The 26,380-nt window shown below is 37.0% G+C and overlaps 1 protein-coding gene across 1 annotated transcript in view; it reads right to left on the bottom strand.

Annotated features, from left to right (window-relative positions):
- Positions 1-226: 226 nt before the first annotated feature.
- The window catches only part of LOC136886474 (uncharacterized), a 71,919-nt gene continuing 45,765 nt past the window's right edge, over positions 227-26,380 (bottom strand). The window contains exon 4 of the mRNA XM_068230678.1: positions 227-7,210. The gene's annotated coding sequence lies outside the window, so the exon portion shown is untranslated. The remainder of the gene's footprint in view (positions 7,211-26,380) is intronic.

Here is a 26,380-nt window from a genome sequence, read left to right as displayed (position 1 = left end):
ATATATTACCATTAATAATGCTCACTAGGTCACTACACTGCACTCGACTCGAAGAGAGAGCACTACGCCAAGTAAGGATCACTTAGAACTCATTAACTCAGCAGGGTGCAGGGTTGCATTGGCAGGTTTTGTGGAATAGGCCCCAGGAACTGAGGCTATATAAATAAACTAAAGGTGGCTGGAAGGATTTTAGGGTTCTCAATAATACACACAAACAACAAAGACATACTTTTCAAGTATTTTATTACTCATTTAAAAGAGTGGGAAAACAGTGAATCCAAACAATTACCACCATACCAACACTTTGAGCAATTACATCTGTTATTGTTAATAGATTTTTATTTGTTATTGCCTTTATTTTTAAAGTGTGCAATTCTTTGTGTTTAATCAGATTTACAGTCAAATCAACACAATCTGTCACAGAATTCTTTTACAATGATATGTACGAAATTATTTACCTAACAAGCAAAAGAATATATCTCTTAAAAAATCCTATGACAAACAGTTTGAGGTTATAATTATATATTTATTGGTAAATTACAGTTTGGCACAGAGAGTTCAGTCTATTTTTAAGGAGTTATGTACAGAAACTTAACACAACAACAGCTCGTCACATCTTTAGAAATACCATTTGATACTGCATTTCAATTTCAGCAAACAATGTTCGCTAGCAAGTCATTAGAATGGATATCACGAGGTAACTTGATACACGGGTTATTTTTATTGCATTTCTTATGCTTTACAACAACAGATTACTGTATATGTACAGGTGGTGGTGGTTACTATTTTAAGAGGAAGTACAACTGAGCAACCATCCTCTATTACAGTAATATGTTCACAGTCTGCCATTTCTTGACAGCTTAGGGTGTGGTATGCCTTTTGTCAAGGTGCACACAGTCAATCTAAAGCATATCCAGTGTTGCTTTGTTTTCCTTTTTTACATAACAGACGGGAAAACACCCCTACAATCAAAGGTATTCCTTCTACCCCATCAACATCCACGCCTACCAATCACCGTTTATTTTCCAAGGGCCCACCCCTTCCAGTTACCATAGGCTTCAGGAGTGCAATACATACCCATTAGTGATGGGATATTCTATTCATTTTATTGATTTGATATTCCATTCATGGTACTGAATCGATACAGTAACTGTTATTAACTATTTCAAGGTCTGCCTTGTCAACACAATTCAAAATCTAGTATGTATACTAATACAGGTCTCAAGTGCACACTATTCAAACTTACGCTTATATTGCATATATCTTGAGCGTTACTGAGGACTGACAGTTGCTCTAGACAGAGACCATATTGCTACAGAAAAGAAAGGTAAAATCTGGGTATTATTTTGGTATTTGCCAGTACCGTTATAGGAAGCCATATATCATGTAGATCGTAGTAAGAGTACTTACCAGTACAGATACACCGGTATAATACTAGTAAAAGCATCCAAGATTAAAAGAGTAAAACCTCAATATGTATGAAGGGATTTAGGTAGTAGTTCTGATAGGCCTAGTCGTCATGTTAACATGGTGAAGAAGTAGCCCTTCTGAGTGACTACTTGTTGTTTTGTTGAGGCAAGCACTGACTTATGCAGTCTGTTCCGTTACATACTGGGGGCATTTACAGCTGTATTTGTAACACCGTTGTGTGGTGAGCAAGTTAAATTGGGTAGAAAACAAAACCATATACGAGTTCTTTAAATCTCAGCGAACAACAAACACGTTGGGATGCACAATAAACAATACTGCTTGTGAAGGTTTGTACATTACCTTAACAAATTCAATAAAAAATCAAGAACTAGAGAACCCGTACTGTTCCGCAACATTCGTTATAAACAGGTCAGATCACGTGTCTTGATATAAAATTGCTCCATGCGCTGGCCAGATGGTTTTCTGAGCGCCAATATTTAGGATTTGTATTACCTTTTAATTATTAATCAATTGATTTTTTTTTGTAGATTTCTTTATTCTGACGTTGATTGATATTTTAGAAACTATTTTGTAGTTTTAGAGTTAATGTTATTTGTTTAATTTGAGGTTTTAATTTTAAATTATTTTGTTTCGCGTGGAACTTTGTCCTTGTGTCAGTGCATATTGTGTGGAAAGTAGCTAAATAATAAGCAACTGTATGTATTTACACGTCATGCTATGGATATGATGTTCATGATTCCCACTGTCTCTGGAACTGTTCCTATTAGCCTAGCAAACATAAGAACTGTGAATTCAACACTAAAATGGGTCGTTTTGGACATTTACTTTCTCACCCCTTTGGAACTGCACGCCGATGGTGTGGTGGCTGAACTTGGTTCTAAATGCCATCCGGAGTGTCACTGTTCATCTCAGCGACCCTGAAAACTAGGGATTCAACATTAATATAGGTTGTTTTTAATTAATTTTACATGTCACTCCCTCCCCAATCCATCCCTAGGAGTGTGCTATTGTATGGCTATCTTGGACAGTCAGAGATCAGGACTGGAAACAACTGGATGTGGGTGTGGAGACTAATAAATAGATTGAAAAGAGAACAAACAAAAGCATTCTGGAAAGAAATTGAAGGGAAGAGAGAGAGAGAACTGATGTAAACGATACAGAGGAGAAGAGCTAAATTCGCTGGCCACATCTTGTGACACAATATCTTTCTTACCAATCTGCTGGAAGGGAAAATCATGGGGAAGAAAGACCGAGGACGACAGAGGAAAAATTTCCTTCAAGCCTTGGCATAGTGCCTTCATTATGGTTCCTATTATGAAACGAAACTAGGAGGTGAGAACAGAGAACACTGGTTGCATAGACAAAACATTGCTTTTATACACTGATAATACCATATTTAAATCACATCCCTCAGCACTGACCTAGAAATGCATGCAATTATAATGCAGTATCAAACGGCCTGGAGATTCATATAGTGACAGTACAGAAGAGGGCAATAACTGTAACACATCTTCTCCAGAAACTACTAGGAATTATAGATTGTAGAAATCTTTAAAAGATGCTAATATACTAGCTGTAAGAAAAATCACAGTAGAGGTACTAAATAACAGAAACAGCAGACTCAAACAAGTCATGAAGTCCTGGCCATTACAGGTAAGAACTATTAAATGAATATCATCACTAAGACATGAACCAAGACAGTTCAGTGCACCAGATTCTGCTACACAGCAATATTTTAAATAGTTTTCCACGGTATTCCCTTTTCAAACCATTTAGTGACCATACTTGAAATACATTTCCAGCTTTTTCCCTTTTCAAATCCAGGCAGGTACTTTTTGAAGGCCACAAACCAGAACTCCACATAATGAGGAGTTACTGCTACTTATGGAACTCATTTCTAAAGACATTTTGAACAAAATATGTCATATGAACCTGTGTCTAGTTCTCGATACTTGCATAGTTACAATGATTTGAAAGTTGGGAATGATGATACGGTCCTGGCATCTCAGCAAAGCATAAAGAAGAATTTTTTTTTCTCTTTAATTGGCTAAATTTTGCAGCCTTCTCCCCACAGAGGTTTGTAATGTTACCAATGATGCTTTCACGGCCTATACTTATTGACAGGATATAGGCTTTTGGGCTTATGCTGCGTCAAGAAAATATGGTGAAATTCTTTAAGTTTCGCAGAGAACTTTGCTCTGCATCTTCAGAAGAAAATCTCGACTGTTCACAAGGAAGACTTCTCCACAATTTGAAAGTCGTTTGTAAAACACATTTGTCTTTAGTTCCTGTTGTTTAAAGGGTAAGATCAAATAAAAACTCCACAAATAATCCTTTATTTAACTGGTTTGTGTTCTGAAACTCAACGTGCGTTTTGAATTCTTTACTTTGCATACAGATGTTTCAATTTGTAACATCAAAATCACATTTCTGTACAGCAGGAAGTAGTTAAAAGCACACCTAATCATACATGACAAACTACCAAAAAACCCATCAAAACACTTCCGTAAAAATCAACAAAATGGTTTGAAAAGGAATATTTCTTAAAGATTAGAAAGACTTCATGATTTATTTATGTGAGTTTCAACACGCATTTTTTAACTTCACTTTTGAAACAACTATGGAGGGTACACTTAACAAAACTAAAATGGAAATAATCACCTTACATAGACATTTTAAGGAATATGATTATACACTCCTCTGTCACATTTTTAATAAAAGAATTAACAAGAGTCATATTAAAATTATCAGGAGCCATAGCACAGTTTATTGTTCAGCGTTATAACCAATATATTAGCAGTATTATCCACGACAATGAGGACAGTCTTTGCATGCAACACTTAAAATAGAGTTGAAACTAATGATACCTCATTTGATCAATGTTTTCTTAACCACCATGAAGATATCTCTCAAAGTTTAGGAAAGAAACATCCATGGGAACAAATGTTTGGAACCCGTTTGACGTGACCGAAATAGTCTCTAGAACCCATGTCTAGAGTAAAAGTTGCATTTCATCAAGGACAGAATCAGTTCCAATACGTTTGGTGGTGCTCGACTGTAGCTTCAAGGACAGAATCAGTTCCGATACGTTTGGTGGTGCTCGACTGTAGCTTATCGGAATTGCTTCAGTCGCACCTCAGGGTTCCTCTATGGGACCTCAACTATTTTGTATTTACATGTCACCAGGTTTGTCCGGATCTACTTCCGGTTGTCAGAGCGTACCGTGTTTACCAGTATGGGTTCTTTTATTTATATGTCTCCGTCACCTACCTGGCTATGAAAATTTGAAGGAAACAGAGATATGACAGTAGCACTATTTCTTACGCCCCCACTCCCTATGATGTAGAGTGAGAAAGTGTCATTTATAGTCAGCATATGCATTTCAGTGAACCTGGGATACTAATGTGTAATAGCATCTTCTGGTTTATTGAGAAAAGTAAAGCCACACTCCTCATCATTCCCTAGTATGCCTGTGCAGTTAATACCTAGGCTACCTAAAGCAGGTGGTGGTAGATCTACTGCACATCCAAGAAGCCTCTAGGATGATGACTCAATATACATATATTCTACTAATGTTACTTCTATTGGTCACTGTGCATATGACACTTGTATTTAGATAGAGTTGAATTTCTCATAATGGGCATCTCTGAACAGCGGATACCTATAAACAACAGATATTTTCTAATTCCCAGGCAGGAACACAGGGTTTTAAATAAAACAGTTACTGTTTTCCCTTTCAGTCATCTCTTATGACAAGCAGGGGATACCATGGGTGAATTCTTCATCTACGTCCCTCCACCCACAAGGGGTTCCACAAACTGTAAACTCTCTCCTAGTCCAATTACACTATCTAGAAGAAGCTGGTTGTAGCATGCAATTGAGAAAAGCTGTCAACTCCACAGTGAAGCACTGCTTTTAGATCTTCTGAATCCAATAGTTGCAGGCTGTGCACATGTCATTCACCATTAAAAAAGGTTGAAATTTGGCAATGCTCCTAGTTGCCTCCACAAAGTGATATGTAACAGTTTCCAGTAATGACTGATCCATTCAACCTTCAGAAGAGGTGTCTGGGGAGGGAGGATTATCAGGCTTTGCAGCAGTCTTAGCTTCTGGTTGAGTAATGTTTCAGCATTTGGTACCTGGAGATGTGCAGTCAAGGATGAACCAAGTCGATCCATGCCACCAACAATGAAGTGTTTAACTTATCTGCTTCAATACCTTGCTGGGTTTTGTGTACAACTAAGGTTAGGTTGAATGGAGAATCTCACCTTCCAATAATTGTTTGTTTTTTACTGCTAGTCTATGTAATTATGAAACATAATCCAGCTTAAAATCTAAGTACATTATTTTAAAAAAGTAAGTTTTATTCCTATTGTGGAACATCTTCAGCTTAAATGGATACAAAAATTGGCATTGTGTCCTGGGCAGTATTTTTTTTTTTTGCTATTTGCTTTACGTCGCACCAACACAGATATGTCTTATGGCGATGATAGGATAGGAAAGGCCTAGGAATGGGAAGGAAGCAGCCGTGGCCTTAATTAAGGTACAACCCCAGAATTTGCCTGGTGTGAAAATGGGAAACCACGGAAAACCATCTTCAGGGCTGCCGACAGTGGGGTTCGAACCCACTATCTCCTGATTACTGGATACTCTCTGTACTTAAAACGACTCCAGCTATCGAGCTCAGTGGGCAGTATTCTAGTAACTCTATTGCAGATCATTTTTTTCACTTATTTGGGTCACTGAGAATCCATCCAATCACCACCATTGAGTCTGTCCTGAAAGTGGCTTTGGTGGCATCAAAATATATTGCCTCTCAGAAGTAATCAAACAGGTGCGAGCCTGTGAGTGCAGTGAGCAATTCCCGTCTGGTGAGAGTGACTTTCTTCAAAGATGAGCAAGATGTGGGGTGGAAGAGGGTACGTATAAAAATAGAACCATAGGGCCGTTCAGACGGGTCAGAGAGGACGAGTATTTCAGACTCATTCTGTGTGTTAGCTACACCAATCCATATGGGAGTGCGTATGTCTGTTTTAAGATCCAGAACAGTCATCTAAATGCCTAATCTGTAGGTACTTCTTCCCCAGTTAATGCCTCCGAGCCACATATCTTGAAAGAGAATTTTAGCACATATCACCACTGGGGCAAATAATCCCAGTGGGTCGTAAAACTTTGCTGTCAAATGGAGGACATTTCTCTCTGTAACTTCTTTTCCCAACAGGGTTTGTGTTACCATCTGTTAATCATTGAATACGCGGTCTTCTTCCATGCTCCAGTGTACACTGAGGACAGTAGTATCTGATGCAACGTCTTGCCCCTTCACATTTCTATATTTCTCTTACAGATGTTGAGCTCAAGGCTCATTTTGACAACAAGAATTTGATATGTTTCAACAGGGTGGTGAGTTAATAGCAGAATGCTATTACATCGTTGTCACCTTCTCCAAGAAAGTGGACCAAAAGCAACACTTCTGAAGTGATAGGGTATCTTCCAGAATGCACAGTTTCTACTTTGCACAATGTTGACAGAAGAAAGCAATTGCCGAGGGAGCCAAAAGGCAAGCATGTAAAACGATACAGTACAATGTCACTTATGAAGTCTTGCGGTAACCTTGCTCACTTGTCTCTATACCAGAGAAAGCTTGCCAAGTCCTGGTCATCTTCGTGGAGAACCACTTGAAGAAATACCTGGCTGCCATTGCAGACGATGGCCTGCGAGTAGCTTCGAAACTGCAATATCAGGCACACTGAGTCTGTCATGATTCTCTTCTGCTTCTTTGCTGCATGGAAGAGCAAAAAAAGGCATTGTCAGAAGTACCATCAAGAAACATATTTACTTGCCCTTTGAAGATATGATCTAACATCTAAAACATGGCTTTAAACTCTTCAAAGGAGTGCAATCCTTTCTCCAACGTGGAAGAGTGACACTATGTTCTGACCGCTTTCAATACGATAGGGATCATGGCAGAATGATGGTATCGTTACCCACCAGCGTAGAGTCTTGCTGATCCTTTATACCTATTGGTTCAAGTTCCCAAAAATGGCACACAATCTCCTTAAATAAAGGTTGAGCATTATCAATGATCACACTGTTGGAAGATATGTGGCGGACCATGATTTGGTTTACAATAGTGCTACATCTATCCGAACCCGTCCAAAAAGTAAAGGGAATATGATCAAGAATGCTGAGATTCTGATAGGTGATTCCAGCATGACGGTCCTATAAAAGTGATCTGCTCCTACGAGAATCTCAACTGACTGCTCAGGCAAATAGTTATTGGGGTCGGCTAGTTTGATTTTGATAAAGATGTTGATTCCCATAAGGAAAATTTATAATGTCCAATAATGGACATGACATGCTCCTGAATAGCATCAACTGCAATACAAAATACGTCCAACGACACAAAGTGAGAAAGGAGCTTTCACGCTAATCACATAAGATATGTTAAAATCAATTAATATGCAATGACGTTTGACAAAATCAAACAACATAAAGAATAAGGGAAGCACAAATTTATCTATACTTTTACATATCCTATCAAATGTTATGGTCAAACCAGTTTTAACATGAACTGCAAGCACTGTGTATAGATCGACAAAGTTCCGCACTAAACACCGGACAACAACCTTGTTTTTAACGTAAGTGTTCATATTTCAAGAAACTTATACCATTATACCACCAGTAAATGAATACGGCTGATTATATGTCATAACATAGTTGCATAAATTCAATACGGCGCATGAATTCATTTGTGCTTCAAAATATTTTATTCATCTAGTGATAAGTTTTAATGTGAAACAGTGGAAGTTTATAATTTAAGAATATTGTATATTCAACATACATCATCCATGCACATACAGTAATAGCACTGTAAAGTTTTAACTCTCATATCAATTAACATAGACGAAGAACATTCGCAAAGTGATAAGGTTTCTTACCCATACTATGCGACACCTTTATAATTTAAGAATGTATTTTTAACATATATGATTCATGTACATATAGTAGTGTTAAGATTTAATCCTCATATCAGTTAACGTAGGCGATTACTTGAACTAGTACAAAGAACATTCGTACATGACAACGTTTCACCCATACTATGCAACATTCTTATTGTGATGTTTTAATCGCATGTTATGATTGTCAGCTGAAGATGACCTTCACAAGGTAGAAACCGGTACTGTAGAACAACAACTTAAAAATAAAGTATTGATTAGGTGGAAGCTTCAAAACTTCATATATGTGAACTTTCAGATTCTTTCTTGCTGCATCTTTTGAGGTTATTAATGACTGTCCGACGCATTCCTATAGTGGCAACTCAGTGACTTTGTGGAAGCAGGTCCAGCTGTACAGCCAAACGGTGATGACATTTATTGACATTGAGAAAACTTATGACAGTGTGCCCAGACAGTTGGTATGGGACACATAGGAAAAAATTGTGTTAGTAGTGTGAAGACTAGTATAGGAAAAATAAAATGGTTTAAAGTTGAAACCGGTCTCCGACAGGGAAGTGTACTATTCCCCATACTATTCATCATAGTCACGGATGAAATTCATAAGAACATTAAACAGAGATTGGGAAGACAGGTAACAAAAGCCATGTTGTTTGTAGATGATACAGTGATATGGGGCGAGGATGATTCGGAAGTGCAAAAACAAGTAGATGTATGGAATCAAGAGCTAGAAAAATTTGGGATGAAAGCAAGCACAGAGAAAAGTAAAACAATAGTGTTGACGAGGGAAAGGAAGGAAGAAGAAGGATAAAACTGAATGGTAAAATTCTGGAAGTGGTTAAAAGTTTCGAGTACTTGGGAAGTGTGATCACAGAAGATGGAAAGATAACCGAGGAAATTGGGAAAAGAATACAACAAGCAAACAGCTTCTACCAGAGTATAAGGAGTATTTTGTGGAATCAAGATTTCCCAAAGAAATGTAAGGAAGTATTATATTCAATCTATAATGAACCCATACAAACCTATGCAGCTGGAACGTGGACTACAACAAAACGAGAATTGAGTAGAATACAGGCAGCGCAGATGAAATTCCTAAGAGGTATCGAGACCAGAAAGGATAGAATTTGAAATGAAGAGATAAGGAAAAGGACAGGAATCTTGAAACTTCACGACAGGGTAGAAACAACAAAGCTAAAGTGGTATTGGCATATGATAATAATGAGAGAAGAGAGAGTGCCAAAAAACGCTTTTTCAGAGAAGTTAACTAGAAAGAGACCACGAGGAAGACTCTGAAAGGGGAGGACAGATTCAGTGTGGGAGTGCATAGAGAAGAGGAGAGGAAAACCAGAAGGTGTACTTAAAAAAGGAGAAGAGTGATGTAGAGACAGCCAGCGATGGAGGTCCTTGATTCACAACCTGACCTGGGAAGCTGGAAACGGGAAATGAAGATTATGACATACAGATACACAAAAATGCAATGTTCTTGTTTCAGGACCCCTCATGGTCACTATTTGTAAACCAATATCTCCCTTTGAGAATAAATATATAAATATGGTAGACCAGGGGTTTCCAAATGGGGACCATATTTTACAGCCCACGAGAACATTAAAAATTTTTTTTTTAAGGAATGTAATGAAAATGTACAAAAAATATTTCATAGCTCGTTCAAAAATGTATTAATTTTTAAACCCAAGTCAGAGCTAATTCATTCTTTAATATAATTTCCTGTTTTTAAGTATTCACTTGATCTGAGTAGATAATTTTTTATATTAAAGTTAAAATCCAAACTTCGTGGGGGGGGAATGAGCCGTCACGAATGCCATTGCCAGTGAATTGACACATTGCCCTTGCTGTCTACAATTAGTGACGGAAACTAAAGATTTTCAGATTTCAGTTCACACATTCAAGAGATCATTGAAGAATTCAACACACGATTAAAGGAAATTGAAATTTTGAAAAGCAGCGAGTCCTCTTGGTGCTATGACTGAGGAGTAAGAACCACATCTACAACCTGATCTGTGCGATCTACAATCCGATACGTTCCCACAGACCAGACAAGGAAAGGGATCACATTTTTTTAAAACTGCTATGCAGCAAAAAATACCCATAGTTAATACAATTTGGACTAAAAATTCCTCAACGTTTGGGAGTACATACATATGTGAAAGTGTTGTTTCTTCTGTGAAAATGATTAAAAATCAGTACAGAAGTCAACTTTCAGATACTTTCTTGCTGCATCTTTTGATGTTAGCAACAACTTAGCAACAACAGAGCTGGTCTTTGGTAGATTCAGCTGATCATCCACACTACTCCCACTGAATTGTCTTTTTTAAGTTTGGTTTTCACTACATAATTAATGTCAGTGTGTCTTTAGGTATTTTTTTTTTTCCATTTTGTCATTTGTCAAATATTACTTCAAATGAACTGACATTGCTAAGTGCCCTTCTTCCAAATTTAATTGTCCTGGGTATAAGTGTTTATTTTTAATTTCACTCTTTTGTGCAATTGTAAAACAGTGTTTTAAGCATATTATTCCATACTGGTATCTCTGTTCTATTTGAAGAATTTTACGAAAGTTGGCCTATTATTAAAGTGCAGCCCACTCTGTGAGGCTTGAGAAGCCAACTCTTGACAAAGTAATCCACAAAATTTAAATGCATACAGAATTTCCAAAAACAGGAAGATGCGAGTTCTGGCCTGTTGACCTGAGACTGATATTTTGAGAGACCCTGAAGAACAGATCCCACTCTTGCATGAAACAGTACTCGAAAGTTTTGTTTTAGAACAGCATGTAAAAACCCAGGATTTCAATGACTTTGAATCATAAACTGGCCTCCAAGAACTGAATAGCAGTCAAATTCTACAAATGCTTACATCAAAACTTAAATAAAGAGATAACTGAGTCAAACTGTGAGAATTCCGTTTTGATGGACCCTTGATTTACGATATTAAGGACTGTAATTGAGAAGTTAAATGGAGGCAGTCCTAGTTTTGAAATATTGAACAGTGTTCTCCCCAGAAATAGTTGTCAGCCGGGTGGCAGGGATGAGTAGCTGGGTGGGGAATACTACGTAAATAATGAATATGATAACATTTCAATGCACTCTCGTCAGGGCATTAACAGTAATATCAGACAGGTAAACATTAACAGCAAAATTGAACTTTTTAAGTGTTATTATCGCAAACAAGACATAACAAGATTATTTTGAACTTCTAGTGTTCTACTGCTCGTTCATAATCAAGTAACACCGGGAATTACTACTTGGTTGCTGTAGAGTGTCCTACGGGTTTATGATGTCATATGAAATAGAGCGCTCGCTTGCGATTCCGTGCCAATCCAGACACCGCACTCGCATGGCACTACGTGATATTCAAGCTAAATATTTAAACTCCCGATGTAATTGATGTAATTATGCTGAATATAACGAACATTTTTCAATGAAAGTATCATTTTACAGAATTTAGGCCTACATTTTAATTTAGAACATATAACGACTCAAATATATATTAATATTATGTAACTAGCACATATCTAGGTTATGTTAGCCGGGCGGTCTGGAAAAATGGCTGGTCCTAGGGAGAACACTGTTGAACTTCTGTGTTTAGGGCCCATTAAAAGTTTACTGTCAACATCGCCTGAGGGGGGTGTGGGTGGGCGAGGGGGGGAGGCCCTGCTCATACAGGGTGAGCTCGATGTTAACATAGCGGTAAATACATTTGTAAAATAACAATACCACTGCAACATTCATCCCTTTTAGTTTTCGTTCTCCAACCAGATTCATAAATACAAATATTACTAATGAGATATCATTAATTATGGAAACTAACTATAAAACATACAATATATATATATATTTATGTATACATTTCAAAACACATATTTTACCTTATTATCTGCATTAAATTCTTCCAAATACTGTTATTAATATTTTTAATTATCATTATTATGTTTACTGTTTAATAACACGATCAAAAAGTAAGTCACAGCTCTTCGTTATAACATGTTCTTTCCTTGACAACAAAGTATGACTGAAGCAATATCTGCAGCAACCTTTGTGCAACAAGTAATAATACTGGAGGATTAGATATAAAAAGTTAAAATCTCTGAATTCATATATACAGTATCAGATGAATCACTAGGAGTATGCTGACAGTTACGTCAGTACAAGAAGCTCAAAGCAGGCAAAAGGAATCTGAAAGGTAGATGATTTGGATCAAGAGGTATAAACATAGCAGTGATCAGTCCCAATGTTATGGCATTGCAAAAATAGCAACTATAGTCCACGCGAAACTAGAATGGGACTGACGTTTAACAGAGCGAGATGCTCAGCGTTGCTACGTCGCATTACTCAACAAAGGCCTCATCGCGGCAAGTCAAATACCGTACCTTAAAGATGTATTTTAGAGAATTCAGCCAGACATTCACAGTAAAATAAAAAACACACGTAATGCATAATTAAGATTAGTACTTGCGGCGATGGTCGGGTATTCTTTTCTTTCATAATACGCATATATGTAGTGTCATATAGCGTCCCGTTGAAAAGAATCAGTGTTCGTAACCCTCTTCTCTAAGTTTCCTTCAAGGCGTTCCTAAAGCTGACGTTCCTGGCTGTGTTAATTCTATATTATACTTGTCTTTTCCTATTTTAACTAGTGTTTTTTGTTTATTCTAACCACACCTGCAGTTCTATCTAACACTTTATGTACAAAAATGAGGGGACCATTATTATCTTTCTCTCCTTCAAAATACTCTCTTACATAACATATAACGTCCCAAGTTTGTCCCTTTATAGGAATGCCTTTTCCGAAACATTCTCTCTTTTCACTTTCCACCACTGAATAAAAATATACTAGGTTTATAATATATGCAAACAATATATTTAAAAAAACTGTACAACTGTAACTATGCTATTATTATACACATGCACACGTCTTTAGAGAAATGGTCGGTTTATGAATAAGTGCAGAATTATACACGCGGACATACAAATACAGACACGAAGGAACATTCACTGTTGAGAAACTGAAAGCACAGAGAACACTATTGTTCACAAAATACATTTAATTTACAATGATATCTGAGCAAGTGAGATCTGACAGGTGAATCTAATGGAAGACAGGAAATATTGTGGTAGGAAAACATGCACCTAAAAAGGAAACAGAAAGTCAAGTATCTCATGACATAACTCTTTACTTTTAGGTCTATAGGGTTGGTCATAAACATTGCCCAGGGATCTGCATTAAAAAAGAAAACATTGTAGATGAAATTTGAAGATATCCTGGACTTAATATACTCTGTTCTTATTGCAGAACAGCACAGAGGAATGGCATGTATTGTCAATTGCATATGGCCAATGTATTCCATGCGGCAAGGGGATATGGCAAGACATTTATTAATCACAAATGGATTGCTGGAAAGTTACAGCAAAGTTGATAGCTAGGTTTGCATGGAATTGGAAAAAAAGGGGTTATGATAACAGCTTTACAAAATTTGGAGAAGGAAGTTCTCAAAAGCTATCACAAAAAAAAAAAAAAAAAAAAAAAAAAAAAAAAAAAAAAAAAAAAAAAAAAAAAAATTAATAATAATGTTCTTGGCTTTACGTCCCACCAACTACTTTTACGGTTTTTGGAGATGCCGAGGTGCTGGAATTTAGTCCCACAGGAGTTCTTTTATGTACCAGTAAATCTACTGACACGAGGCTAACATATTTGAGCACCTTCAAATACCACCGGACTGAGCCAGCATCGAACCTGCCAAGTTAGGGTCAGAAAGCCAGCGCCTCAACCGTCTTGAGCCACTCAGCCCGGCAGCAAGGAATTTGTTAGATTGCGCAATGGTAAATACCGTCAAAGTAATTCGAATCTTGTCCTTGAAATAATAAAAAACGCAGCAAGTAGGTTAGTCAACAAAACAATATCGTGAGCCAGAAAGACTGAAACCATTTCACGTTATTCCATCACCCACGAAATAGGATTTAAAGAGAGATCACCTGTCATGAAGACCGTTTGTTCATTTGGAAGCTCTTGCCTGATATGAAAATCAGAAACAATGAAAAACCATCTTCAAGATTGCCGACTGTGGGGTTTGAACCCACTATCTCCCAAATACAAGCTGACAGCTACGTGACCCAAACTGTGCAGACACTTGCTCGGTGTCTCATGAAATGTGGCTTGTCATGAAACAAGTTTCGTGGTACAGCAGCGCATTAAAAATGGGGAGCAAACGAATCGGACAAGATTCCATCAGCGACCTTCAGAATGATGATCCCAAATTTAACCTTGTTTAGTCAACAGGAAGTGAATTCAAGACATCATTGTCAGCGTAGTGAGATACTGAGTGATATGAAGCACTGAGTGCAGTTAAGAGTAGAAGCGATATGATGCAGGTGCTGTGGTTTCCAAACCAAGTGAAACGATGAGGAATGTCATCAGAGCTAAAAAAAAAAACCTTGGGGCAGGTAATGGGTAGAATTAGGCAGACGAACCATGTGCCACTTGAAGGCATACGCTTTGCAAGTTATAACATAGTTGAAATGGTGCCTTATGAAGGAAATCCTTCCAGAACATTCAGGAACACTCACGAGAAACATGTATTTGAAAGAAGTGGTTGTAGACCTATGGTCCAATAGGAAGTCTCCATGTCAGTGACATATGAGAGTTGTGTAATCAGAAAGCAACTTCCCAATTGGCTGGAAAAGTGGATAAATACTGAGGAATTGAGACAGAAGGGACTTTTTAGTCTATTGTAAATTCAATAATAATAATAATAATAATAATAATAATAATAATAATAATAATAATAATAATAATAATAATGTTATTTGTTTTACGTCTCACTAACTTCTTTGACGGTTTTCGAAGACGCCGAGGTGCCGGAATTTAGTCCCGCAGGAGTTCTTTTACGTGCCAGTAAATCTACCGACACGAGGCTGACGTATTTGAGCACCTTCAAATACCACCAGACTGAGCCAGGATCGAACCTGCCAAGTTGGGGTCAGAAGGCCAGCGCCTCAACCGTCTGAGCCACTCAGCCCGGCTATTGTAAATTCAGAGAGTGCAGATCGCCTGGCTCTTCGCCATTACTACGTCTACTTGTCATGTCGCCTACGCCTTCAAAGCTCACTCTAATAACAGTGTGAAACAAGTTATCACTGTGGATCCGCACCTAGGTTCATTGAGGCTGACTCAACGTCTTCAAGAGAGGCATCCTCAGTCAACAAGCTAGGAAATCTATTATTTTTGCGAGTATTTCTGTAAATTTTACTGGCCGAACTATACAAGTAGACATTGGATTTGAACGCAAATGCATATTTTGTTAGCCGATATGAGGACCTCCAAAACTGACAAGGAAGTGCGTTTGAAGGTGAAGTTGTACAAATGATTAAGTTTAAAAGTGCACACAAATCCATATTTGTATATATTTGAGATTAGTGCATAATTTCAAATTTTGAATCTATTGTGCATGTTTTCGACTTTTATTATGCGTATTTTAACATGTTTTACAAGCAGTCTTCAAGAAAATGTCAAGTAATTAATGCCATGAAACGGTTCAAAGGGAACTGATACTTCTCAAGACACACTTCCAAATCACACCAGCTATAATCAATCAAGAAGCTAGAAACACGTAGCTTGTGTCTCGGTGATTCTCTGTACTTTATGGAAAACTTGAAGTGTGAATTGCAAGGTATCCCAGGAAACCTCGGATTCAGTCTGCAAACAAAATATTGCGATGCCAATTAATGAAATTTGGGGCATGACATCATGGTAGCTATAAACAAATATTTAGCTGGTAGTGATAATGTGGATCTACCAGAATGTTTACACCTACACTTGCTCACGAGTTCAAGTACTGTCCTGTCATATCCGTGAATGTAGAGAGAGCTAGTTTTAACGGACAAACACCACAAACTTGGAGAAGACTGGTGCAGTGTACTGCAAAGCAAATTATGGACAGGAAAAGTAGGGTGTTCAGTGTTAAATGGAAGACGAACGTGTATTTAAGTGTGTTTCTTCATAGTTTTCTTACCACCTTACTTATTGATATATCATGTGTATTAATTAACACACTGTGTCATATCTAGGAGACGTGTGCATATTAGTTTAACAGTGAACACTAATGGATTGATACGTCTCGCAAACCTTGCACAGATTGTATTAGTGGAACAGCCACAGCTATAAGTAGTGGGATTTTTCTTTTTCATTCAGTTGATTATTCATGATCATGATCTTATGTATTGGTGTGGAAGAATCGTGTGAGTCTAGTAAAGAAATTTTACGTTTGCATTTCATACAAGTGTTTAAGTGCATATTTCACCACTTTTTGCAGCATAGTTGAATGCTTATATTGGTGATTTATACAGCATATAAATCTGATGTCTATTTATATGACTGTAAATTAATTAGTGGTGTGATAGTACATATATCACACCCCCGAATTATATATAGAAGTTAGAGATATTATTGTCAGTATTCGATTTATTATTATTATTTTTATCATTATTATTATCAGTATTTTATTTATATATTTTTATTCATCAGTATTATTTATCAGTAGTCATCAAATTGTTACAATTGGCTTCCCAACGTGTGGCTGAATGATTGGTACATCTGTTAGGCTTATAAGCGTAGGTGCACTTGTCAGGTGTGGATGGAATTCTACAAACTATGTCAGTGAAGTGTTTTATATATTTCATTTGTATATTTTGCCATTTATATTGGTAAGCTGGAAGATATCCACATATGTAGGTATGAGTAATTTGTTTTGCACTAGTGGGAAAACATTGCTTTAATAACTCTGGTAATTTGGTTGAGTCATGTGGATACCCCAGTGTTTGTTGTGATGTACTTGTGTCGGGATATTCAATGAGTCATGTATATATCCCAGCCTGATGAGATGAGCTTGTTGTTGTATTAGGAAAGTTTGGTGACTCATGGAATAGACTCCAGAGTGTTTGTTTATAACTTGGGAGAAAGACTAGGGTTCACTCATGATTGGCTGGCAAGCATCAATCCAGACGTATCATCTGAGAGGAGGGGGATGTTGATGTCTATAAAGGTTGTTCATACGGCGGCAACCAAGGTGATTGTAAAGGAACGAGAAGGAAGATAACTACAACCAGTGACACTGTATGAGAGAACTACAACTGATGCACTGTACGGGAAGGAAGTGATGCTGATACACGGTACTGGAGTGACACGGCTGCAATGGACTGGACTTCAAACGTTCGTGGAGCGTAGTCTTGTTATGTTCGTGGAAAGTGGCTGATTGTGGAGAGTGCTTGCGCATTAAGTGTTGTTGTACTTGTGGCGGCCTAGCATTATATGTTGGTGAAAGCTATCTCAGACTTTCCATAATTTATGTTGAGGATCGACAGACGTGTGTATATATCTTTACAACAAGTGTTAAAATATGTGAACACAGTAGTACAAGGTACAGTATCTATGTGATGTGGTAACTGCCGATTATGAGAATCGGTAAGTCGAATTGATATAGAGACAGTGAAGGGTATTTATCTTCATACATGTACACTGTTCATCGGACTATCCACAAATGGTAGCTTAGTTCTAGCTTTTGTTTTCCCACGGTTTTCATTATTGTTATAAATATGAAGTCTTCCAGCAATATTTTATGTGTGTATTATATGTATAATGTTGTATGTTGATGAGGTGCTCATGCACGGAATTTGTTAAGAATATAGTTAGCTATTTTAGAATCAGTGTTATTGATGAACCTAGGTGCAGTTCCTACCTATTTAGTCGTTTTCAGGAGGTTAGGTAAGGCCTGCAGCAGATGTACCAGTACGCAGCATTATGTACACGCCCTGGGATATAAAGTTTATCATGCTCTTATCTAAATTCGAGAGATCCATTCTGGTGAACTCTGGCGCCCATACTACGGACATTTCGGTTAATTATGCTTATTAATTTTATTAAGTTTTTGAGTGATGTTATTTTTATTTACATATTTTATTCATGATTTATTTATCAGTAATGATCAAATGGTTACAGTGGTCACTACAGATCAAAACGAAAGGCATTTTCTTGTAATCAAAGGAGAAAAACATTAATGTAAATATTGATTGAATTTCCATTAATTACAGTTAAGTAACTTTTCTTTCTAACTTGTTAATTCTTTCAGCTAAACCACAGACCACCTGTGGTGTATGCTGGGATCAAGACGTGGGCCACCAGTAGAATTAGGTTACGCCTTTTCGATGGTTGGCTTAGTGAACATCAAGCCTCAAGCGTTTCGAGCTGTAGCCAAGAGCCAACGGAGAAGCCTCCTCTGTTGTCAAGGCTGCTTCACAAGCTACTGCCCTGGCCTCAGGTACACCTGATCAGTGGGGATGGTAGCCTATGGTTTAGCAAATTAAAACCCAAGTTTGTGGCGAAATGGATAGAATGCTTGCCTTAGGTCTGATGGTCCCGGTCCCAATTCTTAGAATCAACCCCCCTCATACTGATCATTCCCCTGGCTTAGGGACTGGGTGTTTATGATATCTTTACCATTCATTTCATCCTCATTAGGTCACCACCAAGCCTATACAGATGTCATGCACTATTATTATTATTATTATTATTATTATTATTATGCTGCAGAAAGCCGCACGGGGCGAGTCGAGGCATGCTGAGTCTGGGCTGCAAGATCAGTTTCTGATGCCTTGCTCTCAGAAATACACGCAACGTTTTCTCTCACTGCTTTCAAGTTTTGTAAATGGAACATTGTGTCAGATGCTTACATTATAATGTACTTCAGACTTCCATCGTACTCAATTGAGGTTTGCGCTTCACCGATAGCCTTGTCAGCCCTCAGTATACACCAGGTTCCAAAGTAGTATCAATTGGAATATGACAGGCTATCACAAGGCTATGGCATGACCATTCTGCAGGAAGTAGTAAGAGGGAAGTGAAATTTACATGCAACGACACTGAAATGTTAGTGAATTACATCCAAGATGAAGAAAAGAAAATATTTCAAAAGGGATATCTGAAGAATAACCTGAGTGTTGTACACCTAGCTAACAGTCTTTTAAAAAGATTGGTTGGTTTCCTATGTTGCTGCAGATACTGCTTCATTAAGACATCAAAATGGGAAGTTAAGTTGCATTATACAGTAGTTCCTCCTCCAGCCATCACAAGGAAGAAAAAAAAAACAAAAAAAACCACAACACACAGACAATACAAAACTTATCTGCTTGTTTAATAGCACATCATGTTATATCTATTTCAGAAACATCCTGTATGTTTAGGAAAATAAATTACACGGACTAAAATTTTTCTTAAACAGATATTAAAAAATAAATAAATGGTAGATTGCAAACCACTTCGTGCAGAACAAAATGGAGTGTAGGCCACAAATCAGGTTTCCAAAAGGAAAAAAGATGAAAAGTAACTGAAAGCAAACAATTCTAATGATATTTAGTTAATTATACCGTTCAATTGAGCTTGAATGAGGAAGAGTGGACTAATCCTTCATTCAGGAAAAGTTATTGAAACGTTGAGCATTAAAGTTAACCCTATGACCGCAGCAAAAAAATAAATATGTCCTTTTCCTCATTTATCCCTCCCAGGTCCATCTTGCAGACGTTAGTATCTATGTGCCCATGATGATAAGCAATCTATATATTAAAAGAGTTCACTAAAAAAAGATTTGGCAAATCCATCTGTCCGTTCTACTGGACCGATTTGCTCCATTTATCTTTTATTCTCTCCGGAATTACCTGCTAGTGACTCATGAGACATTGATAGGTCTCCAAGTTCAGCCGACTCTGAGCAATCATGAAATTATTAAATGATCGCTCCAGTAATTGCAGGCAAAGGCTTACTCTAACCCGCAATATATTTAGTGCTTAGCAGATTGCTAAGCAACTAACACTTTTTTCATTAATATTCTGATACAGTATATGTTTGATTACTATCTGTCAAGCCAGAGAGTATAAATTCCTCTGATCATGGAAGAATACTACTCCCTGCCAGATACTCTGATTCTCTAACCTTTCCCAGCTTCCACATATATTCAACAGATGGCAGAATGTTCCTAATAACTTATATGCTGCTAAGAGAAAAAAGTCTACGTACAAACAGACTCCATCATGACATACGTCTTAGGCATTATCTGGGAACACCCATCGAAGGATAACCTAGCCCCATAAGAAAGAATGAAGGTCATGTAACTTCTCTGCCAGGCAAAAAAATTCTAGTTCGACACTAATCAATGAACTCGCAAGACAACCGTTCTATATAGAAGAACTGCGATTAAAAATACAACTGCTTTCTACAACACAATACCAAGCTTTACATCAAGAACTGCAGGATAAAAAAGTGAATAATATGTGGATAGATTTTTACCAAACAGACGGCATGATGGCATCAGAACGGAAGAATTCTGACTACGAACTGTCGTATACTACAACAAGCTTCTTATTAAATGTTCATAAAACCAACTGAAAAGGATAGGTAAAACAATATGACCGCGACAGGCATATCAAGACTAGTTATGTGACCTATTTATAACAAATACTGCAGAGCAGCATGGGTCCTCTAGTTGTGTTTCATAGTGGTCCAAGTGACCGTACATATAGGGTTTACAGCTGAAGAAAGAGCACGGTAGAGGGACTGATCCTATAGTACCAACATCAGGCAATCTTGATGTGTTGATTGAGAACTCACAATAACATTATTCAAAAAAATACCAAATGAATGACCTTAATATCCAAGTTAGGTTGACAAAAGACAGTTATTTCTTCGAACACATCTGTTTGTAGTGTTACAAGTACAAAATCTCAATTCAATGTCAACAATAGTGAGATTTTTGATAGTTTAGAGATTTTAAACAAATAAAAATCAACTTTGTCTTTTTCTGTTAATCATAGGATATAAACGTCATGGTTTTGATTGGTATTGAATTGGGATCACAATAATAATTCTTAAATTAATGTCGTATGGTCCACCATTTTTAATACTATATTATGCAATATTATTGAATTACATTACTAAACTAGGGACTAGTTTCAGCCTTGGCTGGCCATCTTCAGCCTTAATGTACTACATCTAAATAACTAAACAAATGTACAAACACACAATTGACATGAAAACTATTGTACAACACACAATTAACATTAAAATCTGGAATGAACTATGTGTAGAGCATCTGGAGTATGCTCATCATCCAGACTCTTTCTTGTATTAATATTCATAGAATTGTTAGTTCCACCACTGCTAATCATTACAGTTTCAATTGCAAAACGGGAACGGGTAAATGTTGATTCTGTAGTCAGATCATCGGTCACCAAATCTACTTGAGTGGTTTTGGCAGTATGCAAGCAACTGGATACCATTGTAAATAACCACCAGCTGACGCAGAACTGCTAGATGGTGTTTCAACATCGACCAACGTAAATAAAATGTTTGTTAAAATCATGCTGAAATGCTGTTGGACATTGTCAGGACGGCACATGAAGATATGGTTAAAACTGACACATTCTTAATTTGTTGCTGGTATAAATTTGCAATTCATTGCGGTGTCCATGAAGTTAACCTAAATAAATGATAGATAAAATTAATGAATAGAAGGAGAGAGAGAGAGAGAGAGTTAGTCAAATGGCATAGGTTATATGAGACTTACCTCTTGTTGCGGCATGTGGTGCGTGCCTCATACTAACGGTTGTAAGATTCAAAGGAAAAGGAAGCAAAGGGGCAAGGAGAGAGAGGCGGGGAAAGGGGTGAGGAGTGGGGCAAGGGGAGAGGTCGGGGAAAGGAGAGGGGGGCAGAGGGGAATGGGAGGGAATTAAGGCGGGGCTGAAGGATGTGGGAAAAGAGATGGCTGCTGAGGAAAGGTGCTGTGAATATTATGAAAAACTGAATTATGACTTGTTGGTTTGACGTTTCTGAAATGTCATTAAGATTACGATTTGGGTTAAAATATTGATCTATATATATGAAGCAGCATTCAGTAATGTTAAGGAGGGGTCCTTTGTTGATGATTTTGAGAAATTCCATATCTTGTTTTATGTCTGTGAATTTGTGATTATAGTCATGAATATGCTGTCCTGCAGCTGAAACTTTATTGTACTTCAGGGCATTGACGTGTTCCAAGTACCTTATATTAAAATTCCTTCCTTTCTATCTTTACGTTCAACGAACAAATTTACAAAGCACGATGTAAAACTAATTTTCAAAACCAACAACAGGAATGAACAAGTCGTACATACTGTAATGCCACACCCATAAACAAGTTCAATAGTTTTTCAAAATCAGAAGTATACAGGATTATTTGCAACAGTTCTAATTCTTCTTATGTTGGACAGAACATGCCGTAATGAGAGGTAAGTCTCATATAACCTATGCCATTTGACTAACACACACTCTCTCTCTCTCTCCCCCCCCTCCTTCTATTCATTAATTTTATCTAATTTTTATCTATTATTTATTCAGGTAAACTTCATAGATACCGCAATGAATTGTGAATTTATACCAGCCACGAATTAAGAATGTGTCAGTTTTAACCATAACTACAGTACATGTGCCGTCCTGACAATGTCCAACAGCATTTCAGCATGATTTTAACGAACATTTCATTTTATTTACGTTGGTCGATGTGGAAACACCATCTAGCAGTTCTGCGTCAGCTGGTGGTTATTTACAGTGGTATCCAGTTGCTAGCATACTGCCAAAACCACTCAAGTAGGTTTGGTGACTGATGATGCGACTACAGAATCAACATTTACCCGTTCCCGTTTTGCAATTGAAACTGTAATGATTAGCAGTGATGGAACTAACAATTCTATGAATATTAATACAAGGAAGAGTCTGGATGATGAGCATACTCCAGATGCTAAGAATTTAGAGCCTAATTATTTTTTTATTATTATTATTTTTTCTTTCAGATTTTACACATAGTTCATCCCAGATTTTAATGTTAATTGTGTGTTGTACAATAGTTTTTATGTCAATTGAGTGTTTGTACATTTGTTTAGTTATTTAGATGTATTACATTAAGGCACCTGTTGCCATGTCTTGATGGATGCAGTACTTTTGTATCCGTCTCTTGGCACAGGCCAGAGCAAAGTGTAGCTTCCACTTAAGTCCCAGTCTCATCCATGCCTGTAACAATATGGAAGTTGCTGGGGTATGGGTGGTGCTGAATAATGACATTCAGAGCACAAATAGTGCCTGAATGTTATGAAAGGTGTTGCTCATAGGGTCAGTCGTGCTGCAGTGGCACATTCTAGCCCAGTGAAGAAAGCAATGGCAAACTATACGCCTCATTTGGGCTCTGCCATTGGTTTTTGCTGTTTCCCTGTAACTGCATAGCCTTTGGAGGTGCTATTTGAGGATCCAACCAGCTTCTGGGCTGATGACTAACACACACACATTACATTAAGGCTGAAGACGGCCAGCCAAGGCCGAAACTAGTCCCTAGTTTACTAATGTAATTCAATAATATTGCATAATATAGTATTGAAAAAGGTGGACCGTACAACATTAATTTAAGAATTATTGTTCTGTTAAGTCTTAGAGGGTGGAATTTAACATATTAAATCGTCAGAGATCCAGCACCACCGGCACATATAGTAATAAACTCAACAGATAGCAGTAAACACTTATATGCCAGGCTGAAAAGGGAATTCTCGAATCGAGTTGCATTATCTTTCTGCCAGCTTTTTACAAGCTGTAAGAGGCTATTGTGTTCAGTTAAGCATGCGTTGCAAGTTTTGAGAGTGGCCTTTTGCAATTTATATAACTACTTTGTAACATGGTTAATAAGAACACAGACAGTGAGCAATACATTGCTTCAGTTTTGGACTCTAAGGATGTAAATGAAAGTAATTTTTTCATTTTAAGAGTCGGAAGACAAAAATTCAACCGAGTCTTCTCAGTGCAAGAGCAACTCGAGTGCCCTGGAGAACGGAACAGCTGACGAAAGGACTGACACAAGTAACTTAGACCCAGGACATTCAAGTACCATTTTGATATATAATATTAACCCATACGTGCAGTAATGGAACCGTTCCATGGTTCGCTACTATGGACGTGAGGCAGAACCACAGAACTATTCCGTGTTTACACATTACGATGAAATTTAACCAATTCCACAATAGATATAGTTGTGACCCTGCATATGTGTGAGTGACATATCTTTTAATATTCATTGGGTATATCGATCATCTTTCTGCCCATTAACTTATTTCTCAAATTTGTCAAACTGAATCCACAATTTATATAAACATGGAAAGTGATAAGAGATTGAACTAAGTTGGACCAAAAAGTAGCTCTGAAATATGAGGAATGGAGGGTTAGTCCATTCTGACTTAATTATAAATTAATAACCTGTAAAACACTGTAAAACACAGATCTTCAATGAAGCTGATTAATGGCCTACTTTTGAATGTAGTAAGAAAAGTGTTTCACAAACCAAAGAACTATAAATATTTACTTACAGAGTAGTTTGTCAAAAATCTCCAGCATATATTTGAGATTTCTTGGTGTACATCTTTGCAAATGTATTCCATAATAGTAGAACAGAGAGAAAAAATTCACAAATCTTAAAAATGGATTTTAAACCCTCACAGTCTTCTCATGCTTGGGTTATTTATTAAAACAATGTTGATGACATGATAAAAAGTAAGACTGTTTATAAAATAAAATCAGCATGGTTTTCTTTGAGAGCTAAATATTTATAAAATTATTACAAAGATACATACTTGTTAAAAGAAAAGGATTTCACAGGAAAACATACAATATTGTTCAATATAAGAAATATATGGCAAGATTTTCTTTAATTTATTCTTTTCTACTTATTTTTATAACTGATAATCTATACACATTATAAAATAAAGTGCCTAGTACATGTCTGTCAGTGTTCATGCAGAAACAATCTCCAACATAAGGCAACTGACCAGTGGTGTTTTAGTGAAGAAAGTCGAAGAAAAACGCCCATACAGGTGCTTTCTTGCCATAAGCAGCCTAGACCGTCGACAAAAGATTCCAAGTACATGTGAAAGTTATGAAATAACTAACAATGCTTCAACAAACTAGTAAAACATTTCATTCTCAAAAGGACTTTGTTTTTTACATTTTGGAACAGCATAGCTGCAAATCTTTGCCAAATTTTTGTGATTTTCATTTCTAAAGTATTTTGAACACAAGTACCAAAGACACTACACGCCGTGCAATTTTGTGGTTTGAACTTCAACTCAACGGGTCAGCATAACTGCAAATGTGAAATATTCTCTGTCCATATACCAGTAATGTATTTCAGGATTTTCATCTAGAGCACTTTACAAGCGAGTGTTAGGATGACACACCACTGTCATTCTGTGAGAACTATGTATCTGCACAAGCAGACAGACCCAGCTTCAAGACAGTATAATTTAATCCACATTTCTTCCTTCTAGACTTCTTTTCTCATTAGTTTTGTGTGTTAAGTTCTTAATTCAAGATAATTACACTTACAGGAATATGTACACACATTTCTCCAAATAATTCACCAAGATCACCTAATTGGACAAAGGGCTAACTTACTGAATCTTGGTACATTTCTACAATATTGTCAAAACACACTGCAAATCAACAAACATTTGCCAGAAAATATTGACAACTCCATGTTAAACGAAAAGAAAATGAGATGAAATGTCACAAGTAAATAATAAAAAGATAATACAATTGGCACAAATGGAAATGCAATCTATACAAGTATCTATAAACAGAAAATTTAAAAAAATTGACAGTGTTTTTACAAAATAAGTATAGCAATACACAGGGTCAGCAACCTATGACAGCTGTTATATAATTAACACATGGACCATTAATGTCATGCAAGGGCACTGCGAGCGGGGTGCAAGGGAGGTGGACTTGCGCTGTCCTAGCTCATAAAAAAAGGTGCAAATGAAGTAGAAAAATACACATGAAAAATAGGTTGTATAATAGAAAATATAATTTATTCAACAGAACAGAAAATCAGTGCATAAAAGTTAATTAGCAAACATAGAAAATCT

The sequence above is a fragment of the Anabrus simplex genome, chromosome X, assembly GCF_040414725.1.
Source record: "Anabrus simplex isolate iqAnaSimp1 chromosome X, ASM4041472v1, whole genome shotgun sequence".
In the NCBI taxonomy this organism is placed as follows: domain Eukaryota; kingdom Metazoa; phylum Arthropoda; class Insecta; order Orthoptera; family Tettigoniidae; genus Anabrus; species Anabrus simplex.
Note: the sequence above shows the minus strand (reverse complement) of the source record. Positions and strands in the feature narration are given on the sequence as shown.